The sequence below is a fragment of the Danio aesculapii genome, chromosome 15 (genome assembly GCF_903798145.1).
Source record: "Danio aesculapii chromosome 15, fDanAes4.1, whole genome shotgun sequence".
Lineage (NCBI taxonomy): Eukaryota > Metazoa > Chordata > Actinopteri > Cypriniformes > Danionidae > Danio > Danio aesculapii.
The window spans coordinates 18,959,849-18,979,228 of record NC_079449.1 but is presented as its reverse complement, the minus strand read 5'-3'; positions in this window follow the sequence as shown (position 1 = coordinate 18,979,228).

The following is a 19,380-nucleotide window of genomic DNA, read 5'->3' as shown; positions in this document are numbered from 1 at the left end:
ACAGCTGAAATCTATCAGTGTAAGTTTCTAAATAAATTTTTTATTGTTAAATTAACATTTGACAGAAATGTTAAAAACCTTTGTTTATTTACTAATAGACAACTTGCTAACTTTAAATATTACAGGGTCTGACCAAAAAGTAGAAAATCTAATCCGTTTGAGGGAGTTATCAACCAGTAAAGCAAACAAAATGGCTTCCCTTCAAGTGCACTCAGAGGTAGAATTTAAGATGGGGTTTTTTTTCATCCTTTAAGTGGACTATATTAGTGGACTAATGTAGGGTATAATAGTGAATGTAGAGGCTGTTTTAGATACACCCACCTCACTGTTTTAAATGGACCACTGAAAATCAATTATTCAGATAGAAACTTTTCACTAACTTTTGGTGGGTTTAATGTCAAATACTATTTATCATTGACAAGCCTACTATTTTTAAATTATTATATATTATTTATATACATATTTAACTTCTCACTCACTTTCCATCAGCTTATTCTCTACTTTATTAGGGTTTGCCACAGCAGAATGAACATATGTTCTACCAGCAAATGCCCTTCCTGTTACGACCCTATCACAAGTTGTGAGAGTAAATTAACTTGTGCAAACTCCACACCTGTTACTCTGCAATTTATACACTCACAAACTACGAGCATTTAACTTTAATTTTTCCAATTCAACTATACCACATATCTTTGAAGCACTCAGAAGAAACCCATTCAAATACAGGGAGAACACTGTCACTAAAAAATGATATTACAAAAAGTCATAACAAAAATCTTATTTTGCTTAACCTACAATGAATCTTTACTTTATCTTACTTCAAGTTTCAGTTAATTAAATTTTTTTACAATAAACATGCAAACGGGGATCCTATCTTAGCTGGGATAAGAACTAGGAACCTTCTTGCTGTCTAGCAACCATGCTATCCACCAAGCACCATGCCTCCCTGTTATTAATTCATTCATTCTCCTCCCACCCCCTTTTTATAAAAATGATAATATTATGATGATGTAACCATATCTATTTTAGTATTACTAAAATAGTAAAAATACTAGTAAAATATATTTAGCCTTTTCTTCTTAACTAACACACTTTTTTCCATCATACCTCTTTTCTTGTAAATGAGCATTTTCTATCAGGCACTTACTGTATAATTAGGTTTAGAAGTTTCATTTTATATGTAATGAAAAGGTTATTATCTAGTAAATAAAATACCCTTTTTTTTTATAAATGTCACTTAAAACAATTATTTGGTTTTTAACAAGGTAGATTTTCTTTTACGTCAAAACCAGCTAAATCCACTTGTGCTTTTTATGCAAAACCCTCTAAAGCCACCTATTGGAACAAGACAGTGTATTTAGTTGAAAATCACTAAAGATGCAATTTGAAATTATTTTACCAAACATAAAACACATACACAAACCACCTAAAATTAAAATATATAATTTGTCAAGTAAGTGGCGGTTCATTGCGCTGTGATAAACCAGGGAAAAAGCAGAAGGAAAATGAATGAATGAAATTGTCAAGTAAGTGCATAAATCAATAACATTAAAACTGGCATCAATTAAATCTTAACAATTAGTTGTCACTTGTGATATTTCATATTTAGATTTAATGTATGTAGAGCAATGTAAACTTTGCAAATATGGTAAACTAAGCTTGGTAGATTCAAATAATGTAGTGTTAAAACATTGTGAACATTAACATCTGTGCATTGTCTGTTAATATAAAAAGCTTATCAGACGTACAGGTAATATGAAGCAATATAAATGATGTATAGTTTTATACATTATATTTATCTTTTAAAAAATAACTTAAATTAGCAAATAAAACACAAGGTGGGCCTACTGGGCAAAAAGGGATGTCTCTCAGACACTTTTAGAAGCTGTCATTCATTCATTCTCACCATACTCAAGGTCTTGGTCTCTTTTTCGTCTCTTGTTTATCCTCATAGCATTCACGTAGGATAAAAGAAAGGCATCTTAACTCTGTCTTTCGTGAAACGCAGTTGCCGTTTAATGTATAGTAAATCAACGGTCTCATTGACTCATTCAAAGTATATGAATATGAATGCATGCTACCCTTCCGACTGTACATTGTGCTTTCTTTTTCTTATAATGCAGTTTTGAGGTAAGGGATGTTTTCATTTGCCATTCACTGACAGTCGGACAGGCTCATCCAGTTCATCAAACTTCATCTTTTAAAATTTAAATCGAAAGCAGAATGAAACACTCTCCTTATAAAAGCCAGTGCATCAGCGCTCTGCTGCTGTTCTCGGGATATAGGCTGTCAAAGGCAAGTGGCGTTTAGCGGCTTTTACAAACAAACTGTTATTTCTGAATGCGCTGACGCTGGGATTTGGATGATTAGAAGCAAATCTATTTGTTGATGGTGTTTTACGTGCCTAAAGCATTCACTCAATGTCATTATCTCAGTTTATCTGAACTCTTCATATATATACCCAAAATGTAATGCAGAAATTGATGCATCATGAAGGTTAAGATTTCAAACACGTTTTGTTGTTTCATATTTTCATGCGATATCCCAAAATGAGCATTAATATATTGAGGATGTTGATATGTCTGATATTGCACAAATTTTAATGTTGTTCCTCACCTAATATGCTTTATTTTAGCATCTTTTGACAAACTGAGGTCAGATACCTAAATAAATAAATGGAATGTACCAGCTGTACTGCATATTGGATGGAGTTATGAATGTTTTGAAGCTGGTAGCCTGAGGGCTGGAGAGATGCCTACCTCTCTCCCTTCACAGGCCCCCGTCTAATTATACATTCCACTGAGAGATCTCCACTCAAACCACCCCGATCTGTACATGCACAAATTCATATTTCTCTCCTCTAACTGTAAACCAGCCCAGAAAGAGCTCAATGAGGGGGAAAAACAATCAATTAAAATAAGTAAAACATTAATTCAGCTATAAAACTAAAATAAATAAATATCAGTAATCATATTTTTAAACCACTGAAGTATTGAAAATCAAGCTAATGCTCAGAGAACACGAGCGCTTTTGATTACTAAGCCACAAAGTTGCCAAAACCGCAAAAGCTGAGGTCCAAACCTCCTCACCGGTTCCTCAAAGAGAACTTGGCTTTGTACTGTAGGAGGAAAAGCAAACACTGTGTTCCTACCTTCATCAAAAAGCGCTGACGTCGGTGCTGTCACTAAGTGTTTTACACAAAAGACAGTGCATTTACCTCCTTTCTAGTTTAAATATCACAGGAAAGCTGAATTAGGCTCATACTGAAGCAGGAATATGTTAAAAAACGAGTAATTATAGATATATTTAAAATGTTTAAAAGTAAAAGCATAGCTTTTAGTAAAAAGCAGACGCTTTAAGACTCTTAACATACACTAATTTATTTTTTTTCCAGAATTTACAATTATATATATATTATTGCTGTCAATCGATCTAAATATTTAAAAATTAATTGTATGACGGCCATTAGTTAACTGACGATTAATCGCACATTTGATCTATTTCAAATATAATGTTGCATTTTGAAATTGCATAACTATCAGGGACTTAAGCGCACACAACGCAACGAAATGAAAATACTTTGCCAGAGCATGATAAAGCACTTGGCCGAAAGCAGAATACTGGGGGGTTTTCCACATATATTTTGCTTATTTTTCACCATTGAAAATGGATATATAACAATTTTTTTAAATGTCATAGGACTGTAATAAAATTATATGATCGATAAATCATGAGCACATGTGTTTTGGTACTTACTTATTAAAACAAGTTAACCATGTAGTTTTTAGTTTATAAGATTCAATTGATGTTTTAAAGGGACAGTTCACCCAAAAATAAATCTACTTACTGTTTACTTGCCCTTAAATTGGTTCCAAACCTTTATGAGTTTGTTTCTTCTGTTGAACACAAAATGAGATGTTTAGAAGAAAGCTGAAAACATGTAACGATTGACTTAGTAGAAAAAGCAAATACTATGGGTCAATTTTTTTTTTCTTCAAAATATCATCTTTTGTGTTTAACAGAATTAAGAAACTCATTTTTTAATGAATAAAACATACCAAATGCAGCAATGGTAAAACAGCATGGTAAAAACATTCAAACTTTTCAAAAATTTTAGATGTTTTTACATTCATTCAGATACCATATGGTTAAGTTTATAAATAAATCACACAACTTTTAAATGAATTGCCGGGAACATTCATTAAAATGTTGAATATCTCACACACACACACACATTGAAAGATGGACTGCAGTATTGCTGACAAATCGTTTCTGAGCGTCACAAATACAACTGTCTCAGTTTGGAGGTTTATGCCTTTTCCTCTTTCCTCTTTCTGAATGAATAGACTGATGTTGAAAAAACATTGGTTGAAGAAAGGCAGAAGGGTGCACAAATGTCTAACTATGTTGCCAGTGTATTTATATATTTATACCAAACTGAAATCAGTAAATAACAATAACAAGGAGACATATAGATGAAAACATATAGATGCTAGACAATCTAAAATAACTACTTAAAATTCACTTCCCAACGTGCTTCATACCACTAAAATAGTCAAATAAATCAGATTTCCTCAAGTCCTATATGAAATAAACAGCTGAAATACTTTTTTATTGCAATCTCTCCTGTACATGAAGAAGATCTAATGTAAAGTTATAGCCTGCCATCTAGTGGTTTAAGTTTGCCAGGCTTTTTTGATATTTTTTACGTGCTGTATTTGCAGAGACTTGGATACTGGAAATCGTCTTTTACACCCTTGACTAACTTTGATTTACAAAATGATGGCTGACATTTTAAATACAGTTTAGCACCTGTTTCTATTTATTTTCCATTTTTGTTTAATATATCAAACAGTACTAAATATTCAATTTTAAATGTGTGATTTTTAAGGATTTAAAAAACTCAATATTGGTAGAAAAATAATGAAATTTTGTCAATGTTACTTAAAAGCACAATTTTCAATTAATAATGTGTCTTAAAATACTGTGTGGATTGTTAGAATAAGTAAATTTTACTTAAAAACAGATTTGACAAACTTAAAACTACAAGTTGAAAATTGATAAAATTGAGTTGATGTCACTTGAAAATGTAAGTTGAAAACATGCAAAGTCTAATATGACAAACTAAAATAAAATGAGTTTGAAATACTCAAAAGGCTAATGCAAATAGTTGACTCAATTAAACTGATACACAGTATTTTTATAGTGTAATTATAACAAATAAAAATTTTATATTTAATTTTATTGAGTTTGGACTGTTATAATAAAACTGAAATTATTTACTCTTAGACTGTGTTTCCCTGTCTGATTGTTATTAACAGACCAATATTGACCCAAAATATATTTATTTCTCAGTCCTCAGTGGTCACTTATTTGAACCCAATCTATACTAGGGTCTTTTGTTTTCAATCATTTAGTGGTTAAGGTGAAGGACAGTGAGTACCAGTGTGGGTTTAAATCCCAATGGTGGATGGTGAATCTATTGAAATTAGCATATTTAAATTCCATCTTGTTTGCTTGAAGGAAAGGTTTGTAATTGAGGTCAAAACTGTGCTGTAGGCCCTCACATGTGCACATTTCCAGGCAGTATAGGTATACATGACTGTGCAGGAATATCCCAAGATCACACGTGTATAATTGAGTTGTTTGAGATAAGCATATTCATATTTCAGCCTCCTAGCTCACTGGAAAAAGTTTTAAGAAAGGGCAAAGCACTAAAGGTCGGCAAAAAAAATTTATTATGGTTCACACAGTGACCTTCACGAAAGCTAATTTCAAGCTAAAATACCAAAAAATGTTACATTTTAGCCATATATAAAACATTTAACACATATATTTTAACACATCTTCTACACACACACACACACACACACGCACACACACACACACACACACACACACACACACACACACACACACACAACCAAAGGTTTTAGAACAGTAAGGTTGTCAATGTCTGTAATAGCCAGCGTCTATACAATGATTTTACTATAGCATCTACACTCTCAGAAATAAAGGTACAGGAGCTGTCACTGGGGCAGTACCTTTTCGAAAGATACATATTTGTACCCAAAGATTCCACAGTGCTACCTCAAATGTGCATTTGAGTGCCCAAATGTACCTAAAAATTACCTTTGAGGTAGCACTATGGACCCTTTGGGTACAAATATGTATCTTTTGAAAAGGTACTGCCCCAGTGACAGCTCCTGTACCTTTATTTCTGAGAGTGCACTGTACAGCAACTTTTCGTTATAAATATCATATTCTATTTAACAGAAACTTAATAACACCGATTTAATCACGACAATAACCAAGTAGGCCTGGCTGAATATTCTAAAAGCTTCACCAGATTTACCTTATGTAAATTATTACATGAAGTAACACAATACAGCGTTCTCAAGTAACGTTAAATGGAAACTGCCTGAGGGGGGATTTTAAGTTTATATAAGTAGGATATAAAACAAATATGTTGCTGCTTACCTGTAGAGACGATATAAGTCTGCAAGATTTAAGTAACCATTTTTGGCGCGTTTCTGTAAATTGCCTAGTCTGTAAATGAACTGTAAAGACATTCAATCAAGTTTTTTGTTGGTCTTCTTGAGCACCGCTATAGCCCTCTGCTGGTACAGTCTGTAACTACAGAATTATGAATGAGAAAAATCAACGAACATGTGAAGTATTTTATCATTGTAGAGAAAGATCAGCACAAACGAACATGTATTTATTTATTTATTACAAAATATAATATAATATAATATAATATAATATAATATAATATAATATAATATAATATAATATAATATAATATAATATTTATTTGTTTAGTTTTATCACCATCATCATCATCATCGTCATCATTTTGTTTAAATCTTGAAGCTGTCCTGAGATATCAGTAATAATGAATTATTACAGTATATTACAATATAAATTTATAGCAAACTATTTAATTTTTAATGCATTAAATTAACTTACTGTGATATATTTTGCTTCTGTCCTTAATATATTTAATGTAATGAACAAATGTATTGCAGGTACAAAAAAATACAAATATTTATTGTTTCAATATACTATCAACAAAAAAATACATATCTTGAAAATGTAAAAAAAAATGCATGTAATATTTTTGTAATGTTGCCTTTATATATATATATATATATATATATATATATATATATATATGTATATATATATATATATATATATATATATATATATATATATATATATATATATATATATATATATATATATATATATATATATATATATTGAATGCTAAATATGTCCACAACTGTCCGTTTTCAGCAATTAACTTACATTAATTATCAAAACATTTTTAGTAAATAGATAGACAGACAGACAGACAGACAGACAGACAGACAGACAGACAGACAGATAGACAGATAGACAGATAGATAGATAGATAGATAGATAGATAGATAGATAGATAGATAGATAGATAGATAGATAGATAGATAGATCTTATTTTTATGGTATGTGTTTTTTATTTAAGCTTAACTATTATTAACTTCATGCTGCAATTATTATTGTAGCATTAAATAAATAAATAAATAAATAAATAAATAAATAAATGAATGAATGAATGAATGAATGAATGAATGAATGAATGAATGAATAAATAAATAAATAAATAAATATTAGGAAAGAAGAAATGTACAAAATAAACCAGGTAGTAAGACTGGAATACAAGTACATACAATTACAAAGTGATAAATAAACAAATAAATAAATAAATAAATAAATAACGTTAAGCAAGCGAACCTTCTTGTGTGACGAATTTTTCCGGCGTCAGGCGCTGGTTTATGACGTAATCGTTTTTACTCGAATGTGATTTTCATTCTGATGTAAATAGGAAAGCAGCGCTATCGAATACAGTAGTTGTCATTTTGACCTGTGTTCCCATGACAAAAGTTTCCAAAACTGTAGGCCTATGCACACATTAAGCAAAGATTGCATCCTGCACGTCCAAGAAGTCCTGCGCCAAATGAACAGCAGCAGACGAGGTGAATGTGAATGTAAACAGACAGCTGCAGCCTACAGGTATTTACAGTAATAGACTAAACTTTTGCAGTCACAAATAATGGGTTTAACAAACGGACAGACGGATAAATATTACATTTGTGTCCACACGATGGTAGTGTTGCTCATAATATAGAGCAACGTGCTCGTAGTAGAAAACTCTATTTATTATACACTATCTCACTTGCATAGAGTGCCAATTTTAGTGCTCCAACACAAACTCAAATATATTTTGATACTCACATTTCCCTATTTGACAAATAGCCCAATATCTGTACAATTAGTCCAAATTTCATTAATCTCCGGTGCTCTCACAAATATTGAGACTGTCTATGGTGTGCATGATTTGTGTGTGGGAGAGAAACATCTAAGAATAAAAGCTGGCACTAATGATGCACACTCACGCAGAGAAAAATCAATTAAAATTCAAAATAACGGCACAATAATCATAATAACTCATCTCCTGCATGCAGTCTTGCATTTTTATATCGCACAAATATTTACACAAATGACAATAATTCATGCAGTAATTTCATGCCTCGTAGTTTCCCATTTTTAATGAAGGCAGACGGGGGAAAAATTACTCCGGAACCAACAAAAGTAGTCATACAAATACTTCCACTCTGTGTGATCAAACAAAGGGGTATTGTGTTATATTACAATTAACTCTAATGAATCTTTTCGCATTGCCTTATGCCATCAATTCACACTCGAAGAGCAATATTATTGCTTGCAGTCTGTTTACACAAGCCTGTTCAACAGAGCATCTGCCACACAAATACACCAAGATACTGTCAAGTGCTTCTTGTACGCTGACACTTCCATGTCCTTGCAAGGCTGAACTGTGTTATAATAAGATTCAGGGTTACACTGTGGCACGGTGCTGTCAAACCCCTTCAGATTTCCACCTTAAAGACCTCGTGGTGTTCTGCTCTCCTGCAGATTTGATCAAACTAGAGCTACAAATAGAGAGCCAGGGCCCTACAACAGAAAGTGCACATGCTGTATCTGTTTCTGGCTATACAGATGGGTGGTGTTTGTTCTATATCATAATCAAAGCAAACCAGGGGCAAAGCTATTCTATTTTGCATGTGTGTATGCTTCATTTCCTTTCATCTGTCTTTAAATCCATGTCCATTTGCAGATTTGTTTAAAGGAGTCATTTTTTTTTTAAATGAAAATTGACAAAGCAGATCATCTGGCAAATTAATATCAACCATTCTCTCTACTCTCCTCCTGTCATCCATGCAATATTACATTCAAATTCTGCACTGCCTTTCTCGGTCTATCTCTGACAAGTCTGTGTAAATCTGCCCAAAAGAAATGGCCTGCTTGCATTTTTTGCTGAAGATGCAGATGATGAAGAGTAAATGGATTTTTAATCTGTCATCATTCATTGTTGTTATTCAGCCATATCTACTCTAGAAGTGTGCATTGTAAATAATTCTGTGCTATTGTGGATTTTTTTAGGTATGTACTGTAGCACTTCATGACTTTATGGATTGTGCGCTTTCCAATGATATAAGTTGTTTAATGATATCTTCAGAATTTTCTGAAATATGAATTAATTTCTGCTAGCAAATATGTGGAATTTGGAAGTTGCATGTTCAGTGGTAGCACTCTAAAATGACTCCGTTTGACCTATGATCTTACCATGCCTGAACAATATATTACAATGTGTTTGGGCTTATAGGAAAGCTAGAGTTATGTGCTTTACAATGATGTCTCCAGTATGCTAGTATTTTTACTGTTAAAGTGTGCCTTTGTTTGAAGTTTCAAAGCCTTTTGCTTTTATTTTTTTATTTTCTTGAGGTCTTTATCTCGACAATTCAGTCCCTTTTAATAGATGTTTTTGAAAGGTTGTTGCAAAATCTTGATAGTCTTTGAATGTTTGAATGTTCCTTGGTCTTTTCTGTCTCAATTATTTGTTTCTTATATAATTATTTTTTTCTCTGTATGCTTTCTGGTACTTGCAGGCCTGTGTTAACTACAAGTTAAATATGGATTTACAAATTGTGTATTGCGTAACAGGAATTTTTCATATTGTTTTTTTTTATTATTGTGAAAGTTTATTTCTCTATTTTTACATTTTACACACATTTTTAAGTGACATTAAATGATTAAAAAACATGAAATATTCTATATGTATCTAAAATAAATGTCTAATTTTCATGTTGTATTTTGCATTATGTTGTGATATTTCACATTTGATTTTAGTTTTTATAAGTTTATTTTTACTTAATATTCTTATTATTATATATTATTTATATATATATATATATATATATATATATATATATGTTATTATCATTATTATAGTCATCTTTGTTATAATTATTTAAGAATGCTTTAGTAATGTTGAGGTCTTTAAAGTAAAAGTGTATTTAAAATATGTTTCTCTTCATAATGCATTAAATTGGTCAAAAGTGGAGATATTTAAAATTCTTCTAAAGATTCCAAAATTGATTCAAAATAATGACAATGACAACAAAAACAATTAATAAAAAAAAACTGTAGCATGATTTTTTACATTATAGCAAGACTATATGCACCAAATCAACATATTGAAATAGAAACTGAAGATTTAAGTAACAACTGCTGAAAAATTTGACTGGTCAATAAAGATAATAATGTAAAAAAAAAAAAAATTATAAAACAATAATAAAATAAGAATTACTAAATGACTATATTGAGCTGTTCAGAAACATTTAAAAATCTTACTAAAATGTTTTGAACAATATGAGATCTGAGATTCTCAGCAGCACTATTAGTATATACACTCGCCGACTACTTTTTTAGGTACACTTGTCCAACTGCTTGTTAAAGCAAATTTCAAACTCAGTTTGACTGCAGTTCAAACTGAGCATCAGAATGGGGAAGAAAGGTGATTTAAGAGACTTTGAGTGTGGCATGGTTGTTGATGCCAGACCGGCTGGTCTGAGTATTTCTGGTCTGATGAGTCTTGATTTCTGCTGCAACAATCGGATGGTAAGGTCTGAATTTGGCATCAACAACATAAAAGCATAGATCAACCCTGACTTGTATCAATGGGTCAGGCTGGTAGTGATGGTGTAATGATGTGGGGGATATTTTCTTGGCACACTTCGGGCCCATTAGTTCCAATTGAGCATTGTGTCAACGTCACAGCCTACCTGAGTATTGTTGCTGACCATGTTTATCACTTTATGACCACAATGTACCCATCTCCTGATGGCTACTTCCAGCAGGATAACACGCCATGTCATAAAACACAAATTATCTCAGACTGGTTTCTTAAACATAAGTTCACTGTACTCAAATGGCCTCCACAATCACCAGATGTCAATCCAATAGAGCACCTTTAGGATGGTGGAATGGGAGATTCGCATCATGGATGTGCAGCTGACAAATCTGCAGCAACTGCGTGATGCTATCATGTCAATACAGACTAAAATCTAAATTCCAGTACCTTGTTGAATCTATGCCACGAAGGATTGAGGCAGTTCTGAAGGAAAAAGGGGGTCCAACCCGATACTAGTAATGTGTACCTAATAAAGTGGTCGGTGAGTGTATACTATTAGTATGTATTACATTAGGCACATTACTATAGAACTGTTTTAAATATATACTATGGTAAAATACTTGATCTCTTTCTTGTGTCCCTCCAGTGAACAGTATTGCCCAGCTGTTGATGTATTTTGTGGACAGAAAACCCCAACGGTTGACAAGAGATGCTGTAAATAATTTATATTTCTAGAGAGAGACGGGATTGTTATTGCTTTTTCCTGTGATATAGGGATGTTTTTTTCGTCTTGTTTGTCAAATCTTCCCACACAACAGATACACTGTATAGATATGCAGACTGTATATTTGACACCAGATAGCTAGCATCTAGTTTTCTGGGCTGTTTTATAAGTTGTGTGTGGAGATCGTTCTTAATGTGAATCACGTCTTTGACAGTATTTGCTCATGAATGTGATCAATGAGCTCGATCAATGCTCCATGACACTGCTGGCTAGTTTGCTGATCATGTGACTGTTTTACATTTGTTTATTTATTTATCAATTATTAATTCTTTGAAGGTTGGAAATGTATTTTATTCACCCATAATCGTATTTTTTGCCAAGAAAATTATGATAGTGATGAAACAATGCAGATGATGCACATAGAATCTGCTCTCTTCTTGTATTGTTCCAAAGCCTACAAACAGTGGCTGTTTTTGATGGACGGGGGATCCAGCAGTGTTTGCCCAGCTTTCAGTGAATATTGGCAAAATTGGATTCCGAGTGACAATTGAAGAGGGAGCTGGGGGCCGGCGGTTGGGTCATTAATGACCTCCCCATAGCAGGTGTCTCGCCTATCTGACAGAAAGGAGGAGGAGAAGGTACTGAATGTATTTACAGGTCTGCAGTGGAGAAACCACAGAGCGCTTCTCAGGAGATGACACTGTCAGTCAATGTCATCCAAACTCATTTACTGTGTCATTTACTGTTGTCTTCAGGAGAGCCCAGACTGAGCTCCCAGTTGCGGTCAGGCTGGAAGATATCCTCAAGCTGATAAGATGTGTCAGGATGATGTTTTATTTTGGGGTTTTAAGCACAGTGTGAATCCATGACCATGTTGTCAAGGACAGAACTTTTCTGGAGTTTGGATAAAGCAGACTGTTTTCAGCTTCAGTTGACAACTGATGTGGACGCAATTAGGGATGCATAGGGTTTTTTGTTACTGGGCAATTTTCAGTGATTTTTATTTATTTTAGATGGGTTCAAGATTAGACAATTTGGTTTCTGCCTTGAGTGAAGTCATTCATTCCTTCATTTTCCTTTGGCTTAGTCCCTTTATTCATCAGGGGTTGCCACAGCAGAATGAACCGTCAACTTATCCAGCATATGTTTTGCACAGCAGATGCCATTCCAGCTGCAACCCAATACTGGGAAACACTCATACACACTCAGACACTCTCATGCACTATGGCCAATTTAGTCTATTCATTCATTGATTTTCCTTAAGCTTAGTCTCTTTTTTTATCAGGGGTCACCACAGGGGAATGAACCACCAACTTATCCAGCATATGTTTTACACAGCAGATGCCCTTCCAACTGCAACCCAGTACTGGGAAACACTCATACATTCACACTCATACGCTATAGCCAATTTAGCTTATTCAATTTACCTATAGCGCATGTCTTTGCACTGTGGGGGAAACCAGAGCATCCAGAGGAAGACCAATCCAACACGGGGAGAACATGCAAACTCAACACAGAAATGCCAACTGGCCCAGCCGGGACTCCAACCAGCAGCCTTTTTTCTGTAAGGCGACAGTGCTAACCACTGAGCCACCGTGCTACCCTTAATGCATTCAATTCAAATCAATTATACTGTATAATACATTCGTTTTTTCCGGCTTAGTCCCTTTATTAATCTGGGGTCACCACAGCAGAATGAACCGCCTTATACTGTATAATAATGTACAATAATATCAATAATATATAAACTGTATATATTGTTAATTTACACTGACACTAAACTAAAGTAGTTGCCTATTTTTTTTATTTGCCTACATCTAGTGCTCACTTAAGAGGTGGCACGGTAACTCAGTGGTTAGCACTGTCTCCTCACAGAAAGAAGGTTGCTGGTTCGACTCCCAGCTGGGTCAGTTGGTATTTCTGTCTGGAGTTTGCATGTTCTCCCCATGTTCGCGTGGGTTTCCCCCAGAGAGACATAGGTGTACTGTATAAACTAATTTGGCCATAGTGTATGTATGCAAATGTGAGAGTGTATGGGTGTTTCCCAGTACTGAGTTGCAGCTGCAAGGGCATCCGCTGTGTAAAACATAAACATATGGCTGCTGTGGCAACCCCTGATGAATAAAGGGACTAAGCCAAAGTAAAATGAAATGAATAATGCTCACTTAATAGAGTTAAAATAATAACACAATTTAATTTCTATAGTAATTAGTAAACAATTGCCTGCTGTCCTGACTTTAACATTTAAAGCATTTGACTTTTTTAAGAGTTATACAATTTATTTTTATTTTAAACTGTCTTTTTAATTTTTACTTTGAATCATTTTTAAGTAGTTTTAGTGATGCATTCCTGACAATTTACTGGAATGTCACTGGAAACTCATATCACACTCAAGTGGAAGACATCTTTGATCCATTACACAAAATATCAACCACAAGCCTGGACAAGAATCTGTGTTCATATTTCATATCTAGGAAAATGAATTTCTTTCAGAAAATTACTGTCAGCTAATGTAATGCGTCGCATGTCCTTGCATGTACACTAAACAATTTCAGTCCTGCTTCTTTACCGTGCTGCTGTAGCGAATGTATTTATGAGTCAATGATCAGAAATGAAATGAAAGTAAATGAATGTTTTAGCATACCAGGCTGTTTCTCTGCAAATGCAGCCATTGTTCTTTAAAATGAACCAAGCGGAGATGGATATTTTTCAGTGGTAATGCAGCACTGATACTGGCTGAATTAGAAGCGTTTGATAGATGATGAAAGCCGTACTAGCATGCAGCCCTGAATTTGGACGGCCTCAGTGAATGCTTTTAAAAATGACTACGGTGGAGAAAGCAATCACTTCAGCCCTTCTCATGACAACCAACACTGTAATTACACAATAGAGCACAAATGCACACAACACAATGAGCATTATTCACAACTGTCCAATCCCAGCACTTCATCTTGCTCATAGTATGAAGCTATTTAACATGCCATCTGAACCATTTTAATGGACATCAAATAAAAATGTAAATCCATCTATCTTTCTGGCCTTCTATCTGTTCTTTCTATCTGTGGTTCTGTCTATCATTCTGTTTATCTATTGTTCTCTAATTCTGGCTGTCTATCTATCATTCTTTATGTCTGTCATCTGTATTGTCCACCTATTGTTCTGTCCATCTTTCTATTTGTCAGTGCTTTTTTATGATCTTTTTTGCTGTTGTTCATTCTGTCAATCAATCCGACCCCTCAGTGTTATTCAAATGGTTCTACTATGCTCTGTGCTATGTATCCATTGTTGTATCATTCTGTGCAGTTGTTATCCATCCATCCATCTGTTGTAGTTATTTGATCCATCCATCCATCTATCCATCCATCCATCCATCAGTTGTTCTTTCATTTCATCTATAGTTCTGTTATTCTATCCATCCATTGTAGTTCTGTTATTCTGTCCATCTATCAGCCATTCTTTTATTCCGTCTATAGTTCTGATTCTATCAATTTCTTTGTTTTTTTTTTATTTTGCCTATAGTTCCATCCATTCATGTTGTTCTTTCAATCTGTCTAGTTCTATCCATCCATCCATCCATCCATCCATTGTAGTTATGATATTCCATCCATCCATAGTTCTTTTATTCTGTCTATAGTTCTGTTATTCTATTCATCCATTCATCCATCCATCCGTTGTAGTTCTGTTTTTCCATCCATCAATCCATCTGTTGTAGTTGTTACTTGATCCATCCATGCATCTATCTGTTGTTCTTTCATTCTGTCTATAGTACTGTATAGTTCTGAATTTCTGTCTATAGTTCTGTTATTACATCATCCATTGTAGTTTTATTATCCCATCCATCCATCCACCATTCTTTCATTATGTCTATAGTTTAGCCCATCCATCCATCTGTTGTTCTTTCATTTTGTCTATAGTTCCATCCATCCATCAGTTCTTTCATTCTGTCTAGTTCTGTTATTCCATCCATCTATCCACCATTATTTCATGCTGTCTTCTGTTATTCCATCCATCCATCCATCCATTTATCCATCCATCCATCCATCCATCCATCCATCCATCTATCCATCTGTTGTAGCTCTGTTATTCCATCCATCCAAGTTTGTTAATATCAATCTATAATAATAGCCATCTGTTTTTCTATCATTTTCTCATCCTGTCATATTACAGTACACATTGTTCTATGTATGTTTTCATCAGTCATTCTTTACTTTTTATGTCTGTTGTTCTATCTACTTATTGTTCTAGTTTGTTATTTCATCCATCTTGTCTGTTTGTCATTTACTCAAATTCAGGAATTGAATTGGAACTTTAAAAGCTTTCTCAGTTCAATTCAGTATGTATAGTTAAAAAAAAATCCACACAAGGATGCAAACATGTTTCTGTAATGTTTAGATAACCTATTTAAAAATATAAAACCATTCGGTGGCTCAGAAATTATAAAACTGCATCTCTAAGTAATAAAAGTGCTTTGAAGTATCGAAAACTGAAGCATTCACTCAGCCTCTCTCAAACTGCAGAGTTGTTTATGCACATCATAATGAAGAGGTCCTTCAAATCATGTCTAAGAATAGTGCTAGAGCTGCCTTTTATCTGGAAAACTTGCATTGCTGATTAGAACACACTGGCCTTTTTTCCTCATTGATTGAGTTTTTTAAAAAGCCCTGGATTTGTAAAAGGACTGGGTTCATTAGAAGATTAAAGCATGGATTTGCAGACTTCCCTGAAATACTGAGCCTAAATTAAAGCTGAGCCATTAAAAGCACCTGTTTGTGAGCAAAAATTGAATATTTTTTTGAAAAGCCACTAAGAAATTTGAAAGAGCTGGCTCAGTTTACACAGCTCAACTGAATTTGGTATTATAATGTTGAAAGAATAAACAGAGTTTGTGGCAGAAATTAATAATTTGATTTAAAAATATGGATTGACATTGTGTTCAGCTTCTGGTTATGATTGTTTACGTGTTTAAATTAGATGAATTTAGGATAAAAAAATCTATTGAGTCGATCAATGGTTAAAGAGTCAATGGTGTGTAAGCAGGGTGTTTTCACACCTCTAGTTTGAAAAAAGTCAGGAAGGTGGATGAATCCAGATTTGTTTAGGTGGGAGTGTCTAGTGGGAAGGGTTTGCATGAAAAGGTGAGTTTTATTACGTGCAGCTGATTTTCACAGCGGCAACACAAACACAGGGGAGATAGACAGTGATATTGTATTCGTATTTGTGGATTTGTACATAATATTGTAGTGATAATAACGTACTGTAAACTTAGTAACTATCATTTTGACTAAGGTATGTCTTCAAAACTGAAAGAGTACTGCTGACGATACTAACTAACTTTGCCATCTGAATAAACATAAAGAAAGAACACTGATCACACACTTACCAAATCCGTAGAGACAGGATAACATGAACTGGAACTGTGTCTTTTTTTAAAAGAAGACGAGTGGCAAATCCGGATTTCACCATTTCCAGATTCGAAAAAGCTCTTGGGTAAAAAGTGTTCCTTACAAATATATTTTTGTCGCGTGTTAGCAGACCACTGTAATCAACACATGTGGGTTCACATGCGAGCCGTGCGCTCATCATGGGGAAATAGAAACAAAACCTTCGTTGTGGCACATTTATAAACACTGACGACCCATGTCTTCGAACTATTCTTCTTCTAAAAATTGTTTGACTTACAGTTGGCAACACAACGTGGCATCTCTCTGAACATTTGAACAGGTAAAAGGAGTCTCCAAAGCTATTTCATATTGCATATTAATTAAGTTGCATCTCGTTCACAATAGAGCGTGCGGATTGGTTGGAACCAAGTCTCTTATGAATTAATGAATGGATGTGCTGAAAACTCAATGACGTCACTTTGTACTGGCTAGTACAGACAGCCAATCTCCACTCGGGAATTTACACAATGATTTCATCGGCATGACGTTACGTCAAACTTTTTAAACTGAAAGAATGAGTTTGCTCATATAAAATATGTGTCCTCAGCAATGTGGGACAAATATGTGACTGTCAACATCTCAAAAAATGGGTTTTGGTGTTTTGTTTAAAATGCTCTCTAAATCATTCTGTTACCACATACTTTAGGCCTTGATGTTGCATAAACTCCTTTTCTATTTATTTATTTTATTAAAGTTTTTGAACAGTGTTTTTTTCCACTAGTCACTTTAGAATTTTTGACGAAGTCGTGCATGTATGAAGTGTTTGCATTTCTTCTTAAATGTGCTTACGCCAGAGGGTGTTTTCACATCTAGAGTTCATGGTCTGAAACTAACCGCCATAGCTGAGAAACAGGAGTGCAATTAGCACTTAATTTTTTTTATTAGGCCTATAAGGAATGCTAATTATAGAACTCTTGAAGTGGAAATTTCCAAATGAAAATCATTTGCCAGCTTTAAGTGGGTCAATTAGGAGAAAAAGATTGTAAGACTGCTTCAGTCAAGAAATTGCTTTTCAGAATGAGTCCTGAATTAGCATTGAGAAATAGCTACTGACTGTGTGTGCTATGCATACACAGATCTTAGAGTACCACTTTGACCTTTTCATTCCAGCCAGTTCTGTGAAGAACAATGGAAAAGAGGTGCAATCCAAATGCCATAAATAGCTGAAAACATAAATATTTCAGCCTAACCGCAGTCCTTCTTTTACAAAAAAAACATGATTTTCTGTAAAAACATTTAACTGATGTTGTATAGCATTAGTGCACACCAGTGATGTAGCTGCATGCATACAAATGCTTGATTTTTGCATCTCATTTTTCAACACTTACAGTAGTTTCGATTTTCTAGTCTGAGATTATTTGGTTATATAACTAATTTCATAATAACAAAATTTCATTGCTTATAATAATCATGCTGAGTTTTTTTTTTTTTTTACAGTTGCCTTGTATTGCATTTATTTATTTAATGTTTTTTATTTATTTATTGTTTGTATGTGAAAAGTATATGAACAAAATACAAGAGACGTTAAGAAGTGTATCCAGATACACATAGGCCTGTCACAATAATCAATACATTGACTAATCGCACAACACATGGACATCACCTCAATCAATTTTGGTGATGAAAAATATACCGACCATACCAAAACTATTCAAGCAGTATTTTAGCTTATTCTGCAACCTCTCTATTTCTATTGGAGATGTCAGTGTCAGTATGGTTAAAAAACACAGTAATAGTATTTACTATAAATTACTTTAGTATTTTCATGTGGGTGCCTGACAACTAAAAAAAGATGTGGTAGCAGATATCACATCCTCTGTTACTTTTTTACCTTGCACTTTTTTGTTAACATTTATTATTATTTATTTAGGATATACGTTTTCACATTCTGATTCCAATGCCTAGTTATTAAATTGTTAAAATATTATTTGTTTTTGGAAGTGTGCTTGTGCATTGTTATGATATTATATTGTCATTCTGGCATTATATAATGAGTGACATAAAATGGTCTTAAAATGACAACAATAATGTTTATTGAAATATATTTTATATTGTACAACAAAATATAGATATCATGACAGGCCTAGATACACATGATTGATAATATCGATGAACAATATAAGAGAGGAAAATGAAAAAAAGGTAAATGAAGAAATAAAATAATAGTAATCATA